The 18,163-nt window shown below is 50.8% G+C and overlaps 1 protein-coding gene across 2 annotated transcripts in view; it reads left to right on the top strand.

Annotated features, from left to right (window-relative positions):
• Positions 1-18,163, top strand: part of PLXNA2 (plexin A2) — a 213,034-nt gene that overhangs the window by 6,478 nt on the left and 188,393 nt on the right. The window contains exon 2 of one of the 2 annotated variants that reach the window (XM_070591168.1): positions 11,330-11,391. The exons of the other annotated variant lie outside the window; for it this stretch is intronic. The gene's annotated coding sequence lies outside the window, so the exon portion shown is untranslated. The remainder of the gene's footprint in view (positions 1-11,329; positions 11,392-18,163) is intronic. 2 annotated transcript variants of the gene reach the window in all.

An 18,163-nucleotide genomic window follows, 5' to 3' on the forward strand; every position in this document is an offset into this window, starting at 1 on the left:
TAGACGAAAGAGGGGTGAGGAACAGCTGAACACGCCCTTCAACTGTGATCTTCACGTCTCAATTGTTACACCACACTTCTTGTCCTTGCACCGAACCAAATAGGAAGACCCTGAAAGCAGGAATTGGAATCCATTTAAGTTGAAACAAATAGAAATCGATCACTTATGTAGTGCTAAGAATGTTGTAGCTCCTAGTATAGAGATGAAAAAGCAGGAGATCCTCCCTTTGAGAAACTTACCGAATCCTGGGGGCCGGGAGAGTTACATCAGCCAAGTACACTCCAAGAACTTGAGTGTAAGCAGAATGGAGTTTACAGTGTACTGGGGGTTCAGAGGAAGTGAAGGCACAGGAGCTTCTGGAAGCTTTTGCTCTAGTCAGTGGAAAATGTAGATTTCCAGGAGAGAGACTCAGGTGACTGAGAAGGTCACAGTAGCCTGTCAAGTTTGACTAACACTGGCACATTCCTCAACCTCTCAGAACTACCCCCAACCGTTTTTTTCCTCATTCTCCTCTGGATTTTAAACTAACACTGGAGTGGTTTTCTATTTTCAACATCCTAGAGCAGGATCGCCACGTTGCACACTCCCGAGGGGCTCCTGCGTTGTATTCTATGTAAATTGCATCCCTTTCCGGTCCCCTAGAGCTGGCAGCGTGGAAGCCAGTGTGGCTCATCCGGAAAAGTTATTCCTCATCTGTATTCACGTCTAAGTATGCAGAACCCTGCTGTTAATGCACCCACTCTTATCTGAATGGATTCATTAAGTGGATCAGACTGGAAAGAAAAGAATTCGTATTTTACCCCTACACCTGTGCTGAGCAGGAGAGCCTGCTCCACCAGCCGTCTCTGCCATGTTGGCTACGTAGAGAAGGAACCACTCTCTTTTAAAGTTTCTGTCCAGAAGGAAGGCAGAGGAGGATTAAGGGAGGGAGGTTAGAAGGAGGCAGATTTCGCTTCAACTTAAAAACTGTCTCTAATCCTTTAATGAAAGGTACTGCTCTCCTTGTACTTTGAAGTGTTCAAATGGAGTCTGGTGGGGGGACCCCTGTACTGGGATTGAGAGAGCTAAGGGCATGCTTGAGCTTTAAGAGGACTTGGAAACTTTTTTTTTTTTGAGGAAGATTAGCCCTGAGCTAATGTCTGCCACCAATCCTCCTCTTTTTTGCTGAGGAAGACTGGCCCTGAGCTAACATCTGTGACCATCTTCCTCTACTTTATATGTGGGATGCCTGCCACAGCATGGCTTGCCGAGTGGTGTCATGTCCAAACCTGGCATCCGAACTGGCAAACCCCGGGCCACTGAAGCAGAACGTGGGAACTTAACTACTGCTCCACCGGGCCGGCCCCAGAAACGCTTGAAAGTCTATGCTTTCAAGAAATATGTGGGGAGATATATATATAGATATATTTCTGAAGAGAGTTTATGACCTTCCCCCCCTCCATGTAAAGAACCACTAGACTCTAGTCTCCAAGGCCTTTTCCTACCCTCAGTTTCTGCTTTCTGTTCTGGTTGCAGAATGGGGGCTTCTGATGAGGAACTGTAACCCCAGCGCCTCCCCCACATCCTGTGGTGGCAGACCACACTCTCAGAGTAAACAAGGGAAATCCAGGGACAAGACGGGCTCAGAATATCAGGGAACCCAGGTGTTGTCATTGCTCTGCACCTATAGACAAGTCGTTGAATCTCTCTGAGCAGGAGGCAGGCCACAGGGCTCCTCTCTTTAAGGGAGAGAGGGTGGAAGGTTCAGGAGGAGAGGAAGGGATGGGGACAAAAGCCCTGCCTGCCCTGTCAAGGCAGGAGGACCAGCGGGCAGACAGAAGCGGCACAAGGGATGTTGCCGCTTTGAAGTGGTTTCCTGCTTCGTGAAAGCGAAAGCCCTCGGCTGGGCTGGGTAAATATTACGTTGCCCTCTGACCTCCCACCTCCCCTGACTGCTCCCCAGCTTCCCATTTTTTTCTCCGGAGCAACAAAGGTACCTGAGGGAGAAGAGTCTATTTTCTGAACTTTAGGATCCTCTGGCCAAAGCCAGACAGGAAGACCAGGCTCCTTCCGTGTCCCCAGAGAGGAGAACCCTCTTCTGGGTCAGCAAGCTCTACCCGGTCCTCAGTCCCCGCTCCACATTGGTGAGTGGTGGTGTTTTCCAGGAGAGAGGCAGTCAGGATTTCACAGTCCCCTGACAAGACTGGCCCCCACCCTCACCCCAGCTACCTAGACCTTCCTGACGCCTCCCTTGAGTGTGGAATGAAACCCACACCCCCCGGGGTTTCTGCTAGGCAAACACCCGCCTGAGGTTTCTCCGGAAATTAACAAAATTCAAGTCTATTGCCCTACTCGGAGTGACCCCCAGGGTGTGAAGCCTTCTTGGCTTTCTGGGCCCGAGGACCCAGCTGTGAGAGACTTAGAGAAAATGATCTGAACTTCATGTGGAGCTGGGAAGCCACACCTGGCACCTTCGTGTGGGAGGTTCGGGTCCTACTGAGAGGGGTCAGAACAGATGGTCAGGAAGAGCCTGGTGTCAGAATAGGGTCCTAATACACAGGAACAATGAGCAGCTCTTCCCTCTCCCTAAAAGATTTCTCACCTGCTGGCCAGTGTCATCCTCCGTTTGCTCCCAGGTCACAGCAGGGAGACGAGAGGAGCCAGAAGACACTCTGGGAGAGCTGGCTCCTCCCCCTTACCTGGCACCTCAGTTTCTCCGTCTATACAGTGGGGTTGAATGCTTCTCATGACTCCCTAAGCGCCCTTATTTGTCTTTGTTTCTGGAGCCAGGCATGGGAAGACAGTGTGAGGGAATTCGGGAAAATGACAGTTGTTGCAAACGTGCAAAACTGTTCTAAAATTTAGAGCAGGAATAAAGGCGAGCTAGGGATGTTTTTCTTCTCTGTCTCTCTCTCTCTCTCTGAATTGTTTGGAATTTTCTGAGAAAAATAAGATTTTATTTAAAGAAAATCTGTGAGCTAAAGATTTTTATATATAAAAATAGATAAAAGCCTGAAGACTCAGTGGAGACTTGGAAGCTGAGAGGAAAGCCGTGGTGATCTGGAATCGGAGCTGCATGCATGGCTCATGGTTAGCATTTAACCAGTGGGGCTGGAATTTGAATTCTGAACTTGCTACCCTTGGGGTTTTGATGCCTAAAGAAGAGTAGAGATGAGCGGTACTGTCCTAGAACTGGTGAGGTGGCATTTTTCTGGGAGGTAAGCTCCGCATGGCAGGGGGAAGGGGCAGATGTCATGGGCTTCTGGGTGCATGCTTGCAATAAGCCTAGCCTCTCTCCTGTGGAGAGCTCCTCGGAGCATGGGTGTGAATGGGGCCAACAAAGCAGGAAGAGCATCAGCAGGAACTGGATCCCTGAACCCAAGCAGGACTGGAGCTCAGGGAGTGGACCTTTGGCCAGTGCTCATCATTAGTCAGAACGCTGATCATTAGTCAGAACATAGCAGGAAGTCTGGGGAGACACATCAGCTGTCTTCTGCGAGCCCCTGAAGCTCCCCGACAGCCCTCCCAGCTGAAGCACAAGGGGCCCTGTCCCTTGTTGGAAGTGCAGAGCGTGGGAAGGTATCTCTGAGAGGAGAGAGCCCTGTGCACTCAACAGGACTGTCCTAGAGCCAGCTGTGGAAATGGAGTGTGACAAGCTACCTCGATTTTCTTTTCTAAGTTATTAAGGAAGCCGTTTGAATTACAAAAGAAGTAGGCATTAGACGGAGAATAGTTGGGAAATGTTTCTGAGTGTTTGATAGCAGCTTTTACCCAGGTCCACACCGGGTCCAGACTGGACGAGTGGATTGCCCTGAGTCACACAGCCAGTGGCCATTCGAGGGTCTCCGTTTGAGAGGAGGTTTGTGTGTCCCAGCCTAGCCCAGCACACTCTCTTGATCTGCCCACTTAGCCACCTTCTCTTTCCAGTCTCTTGTTCTCCGACTGGACAGGTGGTGCCCAGCGACCTCCCCACCCTCCCACCCCCTCTCTCTTGGGTTTGAGCAGGCAGGCACCTCACAGTGAGGCGCAGTATTCCCCAAGAACTGACCTCTCCCCCTCTCTGCCACTCTGCTGGTCCTTAGGACACACCGACTGCCTCTCCATGGCGCTGGGCGGTGTGGTGTAGAAAGGCCCCCCTCTGTTAAATAGCTCCAACCAGCTTTCTTCCATCCACAGCAGGCCTTGCTATTTGCACAGTCAATGGTTCTGGCAAGGCCAAGCCGCCCCTCCCTCCCCAAGAGGCACAGTGGGCACTGTTTGTGTTTCCGTCTCTATAGACTCAGCATTCACAACTTGAAGAGGGTGAGACAATGACCCAAGCAGCTGCCTGCAGACTGTGCGCCTGGGAGGCTGCCGTGGAGCAAGAGACAGGGAGTGTCCGGCCAGACAGGGTTTGTGCACCATGCACCTGGGAGCTTTCTCAGACCGACATAGAGAGGACTAGAGGCAGAACTGGGATCTCGAGGATCTCGTCCAGACCACCTGATTGGCTTCTGCTGCATGCCCCCAAGCTTCCTTGGCCAAGCTTCCCGCTAGCTGTGTAGTCCCTGGGGGCCGGGAGGACAAAGTAGGGCCCTGGCTCCTGAGGAAGCAGCCATTTCTGGCCTGAGGACAGGAAGAAGCAGGACACTTGTCCAGGTAGAGAAAAGCAGGCAGTTTCACCAGCACCTGCCCAGGTAGAAGAAAGGTACATTACTTGCAAGGAGATTGAAATTGGCACAAATAGTTTAATTTGATTGATCAAACATTTATTGAATATCTACTGTGTGCCAAGTATTATGGGAGGGAGGCAAGTCTCTCTCCTGGCTCTTGAGGAGCTTATAGCATTCTAAGGGAAAAAGGGAACGCACACAGATAATGGTCATACAAGTTCAATAGAAGTATTGCAGGAGGACAGACGAGAGAGACATCCAACCCTAGAAGGAGCTATTTAGAGAGGGACTGAGCTCTATGTCATTTGGGGAATTCAGGCAGAGGTTGGAAGATGATGACCAGGTCTCAAGAAGGGATTCCTCTGTGAAGCAGAAAGGTGTAATAGGTGATGGCTGAGACCCCCACCCGTGTCCAGATCCGCTGACCTTGAGTCTTCCTGTTTGCTGCTCAGTAAATTCAATAGAGGAAAAGACCACGTTGAGAAGCGTGAGTGTCAGGTCCGTGAGAAGGACCCACAGCTGCTCGCCTTAATTCCTTAGTAAATAGAGCTGGTTCTCACACCTTCACCCCCACAATCCACCCCCCCCCCCAGAGTAGGGTGCCAGGAAGGCTAGGCTGGGATAAGCCCTGGTCTCCCCCGGAGCCAGAATTCTCCTAATCATGTTAAAATGAGCACTCCCTCTACAAGCCGGGGCAGACTCCTCTGAACTAGACTTGGTCAGCTCTCTGCCTGCACAGCTCTAACTTCTAATCATTGTCATAAACAGGACGGAAGCAGCTGCTCACTCCAGTCTATTATCAGCTTGGTTGGAGACAGAGAAATTTAAATGACAGTAAGATGCTTAGCAAAGAAACGAAAGTCGGTGTTAAAAATAAAGAAAACAAGACAGCTTGTTTCATCGAAATAGAAGGGTTATTAAACAGCCCTGAATTAATCAGTGATCTGCCAGGGTTGAGAAGTAAAGAGCAGCAGGGTCTGGTGGAGAGCTGGGTGGAGGTGGGTGGGGAGAGACATCAGGTGGCAGGTAGGAGCTGCCTGCGCCCTCCTCTCGGGCTGGCCTCAGGGGCTGTGAAAATGTCCTGGTCTTCAGATGGGGAGTCGGCAGCTAATTTTCTGCCCCACAGATAATGGCAGGTTGGGTGGGGAGGGGTGTTGGCACCCCACCGTCTCTCCCCATAAAGTCCTGCTTCTGGACTCTTTCCATCTGCCACCACCTGCGCCAGCCCCTGGGGCTGCCGCCAGTCCTCAGCCCCTCCTCAGCCCTGCTTCCCACCAGCCAGGGCTGGGCAGGAGCCAAATGGCATTTGGTGGAGGGCCAGAAGCTCCCAGCCAGGCCTCTCCCTCTTTCACAGGGGGTGCCCAAGAACCCAGCTCTGCGATGACCCTCATTCCGGAAGAGAACTAACAGTATGCCACGAGTATGGCAGAGTCTCCCCTGCCTGGAGGCAGAGGATGATCTCTGGAGGGAGTGATGTCTCGGAGATGTCACTTAGTGGCACCTACAACTCCAGGCAGCAGAGCAGCAGGGTGACATGTTTACCTCCGAGAACCCCAAGTTCAAGTCCTACCTCCACCTCTGGTACCTTTGCTGAACTATTTCACTTCAAATATGCCTAAGTCTTCTCACCTGTGAAATGCTGGTGCTGATGCTGCCCTGTCCCTCACAGGCCTGCATGAGGGGGTGCATTAATGGATAACGTACGTGAAATTCTCAGTGAACTGTAAAATCACTGCACAAATGCTAGTGTATGTTACAGTGGGATCCCTTGGGGCCTCAGAACCGACCATCAGAAGAAAGGCCATCCAGAGGGCATGGACTGGGTCTGGGACAAAAGTGGACTTGCTCCCACTGTGGCAGGGGTGTGGGAGGGAAGGCCATGGCTGAGCACATCTGTGTGCACATGTGCACCCATCCGGGTGTGCAACATGTTGGATCTTGAATCAATCACTCCAGGAGCATTTTCTTTGCTCTTTGACCTCAGCATTCTTTCTCCTCACCCCTCCCTCCCTCCTGCTTCCCTCCTGGCTGTTTACCCTTTTCCAGGCTCCTCTCTCACACCCCATTCATCATCAGGGGCCAGATTCTCACTCAGGGAGTTCTTTTCATCTCCTGCCCCAGGTCCCCCCACGCTGCACCCGCCTGCCATTCCCCCCTGCTTTCCCTCTAGCACATTCTTCTCCCTGTGTCAGCTTCTCTGATAATTTTCCCTTCACTTTCCCTCACAGTGGGGCTGGGGTCCTAGACTCCCGGAGCTGATAAGGCTGCGAGGGCCTCAAAAGTCTCTTCTCTCTTGCCCACTCATCGAGGGGCTGATGCCACTCCAGGTGTTTGGGGTCCCTCAGGCTGAGTACATGTGCATCTCGGCACAGACAAGCCCCTTCGTTGCACAGACTTCTGCCCAACCGCCCGCAGTCTCCCCAGGTCCCTTTTATCCAGCTCCACAGCACTTCCCCTGCTCAGTCTGTGTGAGTATGAACGTGCCTGTTAGTTAAGAGAGGCTGCCTGACAGCTCGGGATCTTTTCTGCAAGAGCTCAGAGTCTCAGACAAAGAGAGAAAAATAATAGAGACTGAAGGTGGGAAGGTACAGGGTGGGGACACAGCCTGCTTAAGAAGCTTCCTCATAAAAAGGAGTTACAGCTGTTTATTCGAAGGCTGGCTGTCGGTTCAGAAAAGCCCTGGACAGGAGGAGAGGCAGGGGAAAATAAGAAAGGGGAATTTCACCCGACATCTGGCCAGAGTCGGTATGGGAAGAGCCCCAAGAATGTGGAGCTCCAGCCGCAGGAACTGTCTTCAGCGTCGTCTCGTCCTCCTCCAATGGGCCAGCTTTCCTCTTTCCTCCCTCTCTCCTGCCAAGCGTGCCTGAATGAATCACCAAGAGCAGCAGAAGTGGCCCTTAAATTACCCTCAAGGCCATGAGAGGAGGTGGGCGATCATCTGGACAGCCTGGGGCCAAGGAGTGTGGGGAGAATGGCTAGCGGGGCCCAGCAGCACCCAGTTCCTTCCGAGAGGCCTGGGTCTTGGGATCTGGGAGCTGGATCACCACGTTCCACTGCAGGAGAATCACCCCTCACTTGGCTGAAACAGTGTTCTTACCGTCATACAGGGAAGCTGTCACTGCAAAGGAGATGATGCCCTTGTCCAGTGTGTCTCCAAAAACAGAAACAAGAGTAATTGGTGTTTATTCAAAGCTGTAGAGTTTACAAAACACTTTCACATCCATTAACTCATTGATTCTCACCACAGCCCTGTGAGGTATCCTTTTATGGCTGAGGGAACTGAGGCTCTGAAAGGTTAAATAACATGTTCAAGGTCACTGAACTAGGAAGTGGAAGAGCAGGACTGAGCCCGGGTCTGTCTCCAAAGCCCATAGTCTTTTCTCTGCACCTGCTGCCTGGCAACACACACCATAGCGAGTTTGACCTCCTTATGGAAGAGCCTGTTCTGAAACCTTCCTAAGGGAATCTCACCCCACCCCACTCTGCTCTTGATCACTTTATGTTGCCAATTGGCCGTTTATTATTAAATGCTTTTTATGTGATCTATGATATTATACGATTTGTGGCTTTGGAGTTCTCTTGCCAAGACTTTTCCTGCACAAGCTGTCTGCATTGTGCATTCTTCAAAGGCAGAGCTAGTATCTTCTCATTCTTCTCCATCCTTCTCCCCATCTCATCCACCAACCCAATAGCATTTGCTCTTTGCCCGGTGGGTTCAAGATGAACAACAGCCATGATTCTTCCCATTTTACTCCTTTCTTCAGTACCTCCAAAAGATCACTTATGACAAATCATTGAGCCAAGTGTGTTAGTTTCAACCATGTCTTAGGGCAGACTAGTAGATGAGAAAAGCAAATGAGCATCCCCACCTCCTCTCTGCCTTGCTCCCCATCATTCAGCCTGAGGCCAGTATCATCATGCTAGCCCTGCACAGGATGCTGCAGAGCACGAGGTATTGTTGCTGCCCTCAAAGCGTCTCTAATTCAATGGGAAGATAGGACATAGTCCACACAGAAAAAGAGAGCCACACTGCAATGCAGTGTGTGCTAAAAACAGCAGTTTTTAATAGACTTTGGAGAGACAGGGTTGGGGGTGGGGAGGTCCTAGAGGCTTCATAAGGCTTTGAAGGATGGACAGGGTTTGAACAGAAAGAAGACAGGGGAGAGAGGTGTTTCAGGGAGGGGGACCACAGAAGTGAAACTGCGCAAGGTGTTCTGGGGACTCAACAAATGAACCAGTTTGTTGGGAGTGGAGTCACTCTGGGAGAGGTGGGAAGGGAGGCTGGGGAGAGACAGAAGGGTCAGCTTGAGGAGGACTTGAACTTGTGTGCCTAGCAGTCCATCCTTGAGTGTATCTGGACAGTAGGAGGTGTTCTGTAGGTGGACGTCACATTCTGGCCATGTGCCTGGCAAAGTTAGACAAGGAGTCTGAAGCACAAGAAGTGAAGCAGTACAAGGCACCCCTGGCAGGATATCTGTGGCTGAATTTTAGCTGCCAGTGGCTTTCGCCGGCATCCGTCTCAGCGGATGGTTTCTGTGACTGTCTTACGTGCTCCCTTTTCAGGGAAGCAGCACCAGACTTGCTGGTCAAGAGGCCCATTCTTCTGAACTTTGGGGAACCCTGACTTCTGGAAATGCTCCTTGATCTGGCCTGAATGGTCGCTGTCCCAGATGCAACGATGAAGTCCTAGAACACTTAGTGGCAGGCCATGGGAGCCATTGAGGACAGAAAGGCGGAGGGGTCTGCAAGAGGAACAGGGCGTGCTCTCACCTGGGGACTCCTCGGGGCCATTAAAATTTTTCTTCAAGAGGCGAAAGATGGGAACAGTTTCCGGGGAAAGTAAGTGGGTTCTTAGGGCCAGTCCGCTGCTTGAGAGCTCAAATGAATGCCTAGTGTTTTGTTTGGATTTTTTTCTTCCCCTCGTTTTTTTCCTCCCTTTCTCTCCCACTGCTGTGAATTGGGAGCTGTGTCATTGTTCTTTGAAAACATTACGGTTAATGGTAGCATAATATGCCTTTATGTGGAGTAACTGTAATTTATTTAACTATTTAATTGGACCCTTTCTACCCTGTGGCCTGCTGTCCTGCCCCGTTTCTACCTCAAATTTGTCCCTGGCTCTTCTGTGTACAGTAAGGATAGGATGTGAAGGCAGGAGATACATCTCCGGGCTCCTTGCAAAGGTCATTTGGAATTTCTCTGAAAGGTAACTGCGAGTAGCACACCACTTGCCACAAACCCCCGTGGACTCCCCCTTGTAACAGATAACTACAGCCCACACCACCCCCACCCCCAGCCCTGCTCCATTATCAAAATGAGATGAGAGCCTCAAGTTTTGACCTTTAAAATAAAGTACTTCCCAGGTCTTACTTAACATGAGAGTGAGTCTTCCACAGACCAGTGATAAGAGACTTTGGTTGAAAAATAAATTTTCAATATCTAGGAATGTGGAATACTGGGGAAAGCATGGGCATCAGGAAGTTCTGCTTCCTAGCAGAATGATACCAGTCCAGTTCTTCAACCTTCCTGAGATTCCATTTTCTCATCTGTGAAATGGGGAGAATAATACCCATCTTGCAAGATAATCACAAAATTATCCATTGCATATGCCAAGAATTGAGCACAGTGTGCCGCGTAGCAGGTGGTTAATAAATAATAGTAATAGCTGCTCCTCTTTATTATTTGTGTTACAGGCAACAAATGGCAGTTGCTTTTGTTATGCTATTTATGGCCCTTAGGGTATGAGGTCTCCTAACATGACTCGGTTTAGCAAAGCCATATCCCCACTTTTATTCCCTTGCCTGCCTTTGGAAGGAGCCTGAGAATTCCTCTTCCTGTCCTTTAATCCCGTAATGCTTACCAGAACAGCAATGCCACTGCTAGGGTGGTGTGAGTAGGGTCCAGCTTAGAGTCAGGGGAGAAGTGAGGTGACCTTTATGAGCCTCCCATAGTGCAGAGGGCAGGCGCACTCCCAGGGCCTCCTGCTCCAGAAATTCTTTCTGTCCCAGGGGTGAGGTGGCCGTGGCAAGGCAGTGCCTCTCCCTAGCCGACCCCCAGAGGGGGTTGAAGAGGGCAGAGCCCACAGAAGAGAAGGGGAGGGGCGGCCGGGAAGGCAGCTGCTTGAAATTGATTGCTCTTGTAGTTTAGTTTATACCGTGGGCTCTCTCAGCGCTGCCCGGGTGGCGACCTTTAGATAATAAAGGGAATTCTGGGAGATTTCTGACAGGCCCATGACATATGGGGCAGGTCTGCAGGGTCAGGCGGTGTATCTCCCTGCTCCCGGCCTCAGGGTAATGAATCTTGTTTTGACTTTGCAAAGCCAGCCCAGCCAGTGCCCCAGAAAGGAGCTGCGCCCCCTCCCCTCCTCAACCCCTCAAATGAGTGCACGTCTTTGGATCCCTTCATAATTCAGGGAGACAACTCCAAACTTTTATAGCCTGTGAGAGGAGAGGACAAACACTGGATGTTTTGCTAAGGCCCTGGGAGAGCTGGTGTGGTTTCCAGGGCTCGATCAGAGCCCACTGGGAGACCTGGGAAGAAACCAACAGCAAAACCCTCCCTGGCGTGAAAAGGCAGTGGTCCTGGGACAGGCCGGAGGAGGAGCTAGGGTGGGGATGGAGGGAGACCATTCCCTGGGAGTCCCAAAATATCCCGTATGGTTCTTGGAGTCTGGCGAGTGACATACTGATTCTTCTGGGCAGGAGCAGAAGAGAGCAAGGGAGCCAAAAAGGAGGGGAACCACTCAGCAGGAAAACCCCAAGAGGTGAGAGATGGGCCAATCCCAATTCTAATGATCCCCCCGGGGATAAAGCTGGGAGAGGCAGAGCCAGTGAGTTCTCTGGGCCACTGTTTGCAGCTGAATGAAAGAGGAAACAAATTGTGCTGCCTTCATTCCTCACGGAGATGTTAAGAGAACTGCTCTCTAAGTGTCTTGGCCTTGCGATGGCTTGTTCACACATGGGTGCTTGTGTGTGCATACACACACCACCATTTTCTTGAAAAGAACAATTCCTAAACCAAGATGTTAGAGTACCTTACTCCTCCCTGCTCTGTTAGTGCGCTAGGGCTGCTGTCTCAAAGTCCCACAGACTGGGGCCTTAGACAACAGCTCTGGAGGCCAAAGTCAAGGTGTGCTCAGGGTTGGTTCCTCCTGAGGGCCATGAAGGAAGGATCTGCTCCAGGCCTCTCTCCTTGGCTTGTAGACAGCCCTGTCTCTTCACATCATCTTCCTTCTGTGCCTGTCTGTCTCTGTGTCCAGATGTCTCCTTTTTATAAGGACACCAGCCTTTTGGGTTAGGGCCCACCCTAAAGACCTCATTTTAATTTAATTACCTCTGTAAATGTCCTGTCTCCAAATACATTCACCTCCAAATTCAGAGATACCAGTGGTTAGGGTTTCAACATAGGAATTTTGGGGGTACATGCTTTCACCTCTAACACCTGCCGTCCTGCCTTTCTTGCCAGGACCCAGCCCCTGCACTTGGCCCTGTCGCCCTGCGCCTGTCCCCCCTGCCGTCTGAGAGGTAGAGAGTCCATCGCTGTCACTCACTCGTGTGGGATCCAAGGGCTTTGTTCCCTCCCTTTGCCAGGGCACAGCTCCCGTTGCGCAGCCCCTCATTGCCTCACCACCTGGAACATGGGTACTTCCCTTACTGCTCATCTGGAATGTTCAGGCCTCCCCGAATAAGTTTCCTTGTCTTACTCCTTGCTTATCGGAGAGGGACCTGGTTTTTCCATCTGTGAAAAGAACTGCATATCATGACAAGTCAGGGATCTCCTTTCCCGTGGTGAGAGAAGGTGACTGGATAGACATTGTCACCAAAAGTTGTGTTGACACACCCTAGGAGGGCCACAGCAATGTCTGTCTCACCTTCTCAGGGAAGATGCCAAGAAGGCGTGGTAGGCAGAGGCCCATTTTCCTCCTCTGTCTCCCCTCACTTTCCTTCTCGCTCACTCGGGCGACGGGTAGCCACTTAGCTTCCCATAACAGCACAGAGTCTGGGGAAAAAATGACATTCGATTAATGAAGCAAACGCAGCTGGTATAGCAGTGACATCTAAATTGTTCCTTTGGTCCCGTTATTTTCTGTAGGAAATTCCCCCTCTCCCCACGCGTGCCCCCCCTTCTCTTAAATCGCGTGCATAAAATACGCTAATAACAATCTTCGGTGTCTGTGCATGAGTGACAGCTGAAATAAGAAAAAGACTAATCGTACCTCCTGCAGCCCTGTCACATGGAGATTAAATGAGTCTCTCTCCCACCCCCTCCCTGCTCGCCACCCCCTCTCCCCCTCTCTCTCATGGGCTCTTCTCAATGAGAATCATGGGCATTTGAATAATAATATTATAGACGCCATCAGGGTGACAGTGGGGAAAAAATCAGCTCAAACCCATGATTATTCCTTCAATCTAATAATTATTTAAATACCAGATAACTCCTTTCACTCTAATTGAGGCCTTTCAGCTGCCGGCATTACCCGGGGCTTTTGCCTTTGCCCTCTCCCTCACCTTGGGCTCCCCGACGTGCCTGGACTACCTCTGAGGTTGGTTTTCGACAGAGTAACGCTTGGAATGTTTGCATGTACAACCGCGCAAATGGCGTTATGACGAGTCCTTCAGGATCATTTCGCCCACAGGGGACAAGCTGGGGCCCCAGAATCATGGATTTAGACATTTTATCCTCATAGACTTTAATGCATAGAAATCTCAAACCAAAAGGAGCCCTCTGAGGTCATTGGGACCAATCCCCTGCCCCTGGGTAAACTTATTCCTAGACAGTTGTTGGGAAAATTCAATGTCAGAAAATTCCATAGTCTTCTTGGCAGTAGGCCCCATAGGATCCTCTCTAGACAGGATGTCCCACTTCATATGTCACTTTAGTCCCTTCTGCTGCATTTCTAACTCTTTGGGAAGAAGCTTCCTGTGCTTGGGCTAAATCTGAACTGTCTGTGAGGTTGTCTGTAGCTCAGAGGGATGTGGCACAGGACACGATAGCCCCCAAGTCACAATGTAGGTGCCATTCTTGGGTGTGACAACTGTGTGGGCCTGCCTGGGCCTAGAGCAGATCAGAGGGGGTCATTGTCCACAACACAGAAGGGAGCCATTCTGGCAGTGTCTCTTTCACAACCCCTGCCCCTTAATCCTCCACTTCCCTGTCAAGGCCAAGTGCAGGCTCACTTCTGCCCATCATGGGGCCACCATGATCAAAAGGCATCTTCTTTCCCCAAAACAGGGCAGCCTCGAGGCAGAACATAACTGATTCCCAGGACCCTTTTGCCTATGGTGCAGGAAGCACTAGACTTTTTGTCACAGGGTCTAGATTCTGATTGCAGCCTGTCCCCGACTCATTTTGGGTGACCTTGAACAATTTGGCTCTTTCTATGAGCTTTGCTTTTTTTCATCTTAAAAAAAAAAAGTAGGGGGCCAGCCCCCTTGCCAAGTGGTTAAAGTTCTGCACGCTCTGCTTCAGCGGCCCAGGGTTCACAGGTTTGGATCCCCGGCACAGACCTGCCCCATTCATCAGCCATGCTGTGGCAGCATCCCGCATACGAAATAGAAGAAGATTGGCACAGATGTTAGCTCAGGGCTAGTCTTCCCCAAGCAAAAAAAAATAGAGGAAGATTGGCAATGGATGTTAGTTCAGGGTGACTCTTCCTTAGCAAAAAAAAAAAAAAAAAGGTAGCAGATTAATCTTATAATCACCTTCAGCATTGGCCCTGAATTCCTGCTTTAAAGGCATCTCTAATTAGAAAGGAGAGCTGAGGAAGAGGACAGGTTTCCCTCTGCCATGGGGGAGGTAGGAGGTTGGGGTGAATCCTGGGAGCAGCTGCTACCTCCTCTGACGTCATAGCCCGCATTGCCATGCTTACCTTTTCTCTGTCACCATCTGGCTTCTCAGGACCCTGGCTGTGTGAGCCACCTAGTAGGTGCAGTCATAATAATGAGCACCTTTTGCTATTATTGTTAGGAAAAATATAGCCAAGATGGTGCTGGTGCTGGTGATGAGGGTGCAGGTGGTGGTGATGGAGGTGGTAACAGTGGTGATAGAATGCAGATAGTGGTTGTGGAGCTACAGATGGATCCAAGGGTGTGAGATCTACTCTCATGAGCTTTGACTCCATTTGGCAAAATCATATCTCGACTCTGACTCCTCTTCCTACCAGCTCCTTTTGCAATAGGGGAGGCCAAGTGAAAGCACAGAGGCATATGCGCCCAGATCTCCTGAAAAAGGCAACAGAGGGAGGAGAGAATCCTGCACTGAGCTGAACTGGAAATGCCTGATTGTCATTTCCTCCCTGCTCTGCCACTGACGCCTGCAGCAGTTGATCAGGAAGGTATTAGATGCCTTCACTGGCTGTCACCAACACCTGCCTCCTGAATCCTGATCGGGGAGATGGTGTCATCAGACCTTCCAAATAAAGTATTTAGTGACACTTGCTTCTCACAGAGGCAAGTGTGGCCTTTCCTTAGCATGGGGAGTGCTCTGAGTAAGATGTCCTGGCTCCCCGCCTTGGGTGAGCGTCCCAGAGCAGCATGTTCTGGTTTGAGACTTGGGGTAGGGGAGAGGAAAGCTGGGAGGAGAACAGAGACAAAGCAAGTTTTGGCTCTTGAGGATGCATGTGGCAAAGTGCTTCACAAACTAGGTGGAGAGGAGATGTCACAGAAAGAAAAAGGCCTTGTGATTAAGAGAAAACTCCTGAGGTTGACATTAGCAGAAAATTGGGGTTAGGAGGAAATGCTAGGTGTACAAAGTCATAGGCCTATGTTTGCTGGCTTCTACCAAATTGAGGATGCAAAGTTCATTCTGAGACAGATCATGGAATAGATGGAGGCGAAGACCTGGAAATATTGACAAATAAATTACTACTAATAAAAGCTGATGTATCTCGAACACTTAAAATGGGCCAGGCACTATTCTAAGTGCTTTATATGTATTAACCGATTTCATCATAATAATCCTATGGGGTAGAGGCCATTTTATACAGCTAGTGCAACAGCGAACAGAATGCCTAAGTACCTTGACCAAGTTTACAGAGCTATCAGCTCTGTTTGAATCTAAGCATCTAAATTCAGAGCCCATGCATTTAACCATTACACCACGCTGCCTCTCATCAAAGGTACAAAGGTGGGTGCCCTTCTGCTTCCCTCTGAACTTGGATAGGAGGCTTGATCCCTGCCAGCTGGGCCCTACTTTGGAACAGCTACCTGGTAACATCAGCCTTGGCATGGAAAGACAGAGCTATCAACTTGCTATTGAAGTCAGTTGTCCTTGTGAAAACCACACTCCCAGGGTGGAGTGCGAGCTTTCCCTGCTACCCCTGCACTCCCGGAGATCAGGCCTCCTCTTGACTCCAATGCACCAGTGCCTGCTACTCCCAGATGGGCGACCTTTGAGCCCTGTGGGGTGAATTCACTTGGCTGGTCACCAGGAGCAGTCTGTTCCAGAGTAGACGTGGATTGAGGAGTGAGAGGAAACGGCCCAGCTGTCATGGTCTTGAGAACTCCTGGCCTAACCAGCCTTAGCAGGTAGACAGAAGGACCTCAGCTGCTGTCTCAGTCACAGACTCTAGAAGCTGAAGGAAGCCAGCCTCAAGGGATCATTTCATCTGAGAGGAGAAATCTTACAAATCAGTTAATTCAAACACCCTTTATTTCAAGATCAAGAAACAGGCTCGGGAAGATGCTAGAGCAATCTGAAGCTGTATAACTCATCGATGACATAGGCAGGATTTGAATCCAGGGCTCCTGAGTCCCCCACTCTTCCTCTTGTCCTGGGGACTTCATGTCTTCTACCCACTAGGCCAGTTTTACCGCTCATAGTTCAACTCTCAGGATCCTGCACCTCCAGCAGCCTCCCTGCAAGCTGCAGAGAGGCTATGCTGGGACTTGTGCAGTAGTGTAATAGAGATGATCACCTTGGATCTATCCCCTTTCCACTGATGCTTGCTTCTCAGAATGAGCCCCTTCACAGGGTCAAGGTGGGCTTGGGATCAAAGGTCTCCCCACAGTGTTCATTCCCATGGAAGGAAAGATATGAGCAAAAGAGAAGTCAGGAGCTCTGGCAGGATTCCTGAAGTGCAGTCTCCTGGGGCGGCTTCAGTGATAATAATAACTAGCATAAGCTGAGCATTCACTGCGTGCCATTCCGTGCTAAGAGGTTTCCCTGCATTATCTCATTTACTCTGATGACAACCTGAGAGGTAGATACAGCAATTATCCCCATTCTGCCAGAAAGAGAGATGAGACTTGACTTGCCCAAGGTCCCAAATTTGTTCCCCGATTCTACCTAATAACAAAAGCCACCCACTATTCAAACTGTGTCTCTGGAGCAGATCGGGCAGGGAGGTGAGATGGCTGATCTTAACCTCACCCCATGTCCTTTGGTGTTATCTTTGCTACTAAGACCTTCTTCCTCCCCCTACGGGCTAAACGTATGTGTGGCATGTATGTTATGGAGAAGGCAGGAGCATCCTGTCCACAAACTCACTCCCAGAGGGTCTCAGAGAGCTCTTTCTAAAAGACAGAACCCCAAGCGCAGCAGCGAGGTGACAATTATGATCCTCCTCATGGCTCCTCGGGGGGACACATTGCCCTGCACCTGGGGCCAAAGGAGCTTTTCTTCCCGGAGACAGGGCCATGCACAGAACGGCCTCTTGCAGTTCCCTATCCAGCTGGGGAATGTGAGGATTCTGTTATTTCCTTTCCGCAGCTCCTCTTGAGGAATTTACGTCCTGCTACCGGCCCCAGGACATAACTAAAAATAACCCCTGGTTTTCAAACCGAAAGCTCTGGCTGTGGAGAGGCTTTGCCGGTGTGCGCGTGGGGCCGGAAGGGCTGTGTCGGAGCCTCTGAGGTCAGCCTGGGCCTCATGCTGCCGTTGCCTTCCTCTTTCCAAGGAAGCCTGGGGCCTCCTGAATCACCCCAGAACACCCTGGTGGAGCCTGGTTGGAGGAGAGCAGTCATGTAGGGCCACTTCTGGCACCATGGTGCCTGTCAGGGATGCAGAGTTGAGGAGGAGGAAGGAGAATTTCAAAAGATACAGAGCAAAGACTGTGGGGCTTCCCAAAGGGGCATCAGTTCTAATTCTCACCCAGTCCAGCCAGCGTGGGGGGTGGAAGGAGACAGGACTCTCCTAAGCTGCCTTGGAGCAAATTCTTCCTCCTTTTGGCTTGGGTGTTTCCACTGCTGCTGTCTCCTGTGCCCAGAGTTCTGCCTGGACTTGTCTGAGAAGGCTGCCGGACGATCTGTCCATCTGGAGAAAAAGAGTTCTCTGCTAGACAGCTCATGGCTCCCTCCTTCTGCTTCTGCCCACTGCCACCGCTGTCCCTCCCCATACGAATCAGGAGTAGTGCTGTTAGAGGGATGGGTCAGGCTCCATTCCCCCAGCCCCTGCCCAGGAGTCTCCAGAAGCTCTCCCAGGAGGCCCACCTTGCCCCTCTGGGCAGCTTCCTAGGAATATGGAAAAGCTGTAGAGCCTGGGGGTCTGGAGGGAGGGGAAGGAGCAAAGGAGTCTGGGCAGGAGACTTGCTGGGCTTC

Source organism: Equus przewalskii, chromosome 23 (assembly GCF_037783145.1).
Source record: "Equus przewalskii isolate Varuska chromosome 23, EquPr2, whole genome shotgun sequence".
NCBI lineage: Eukaryota > Metazoa > Chordata > Mammalia > Perissodactyla > Equidae > Equus > Equus przewalskii.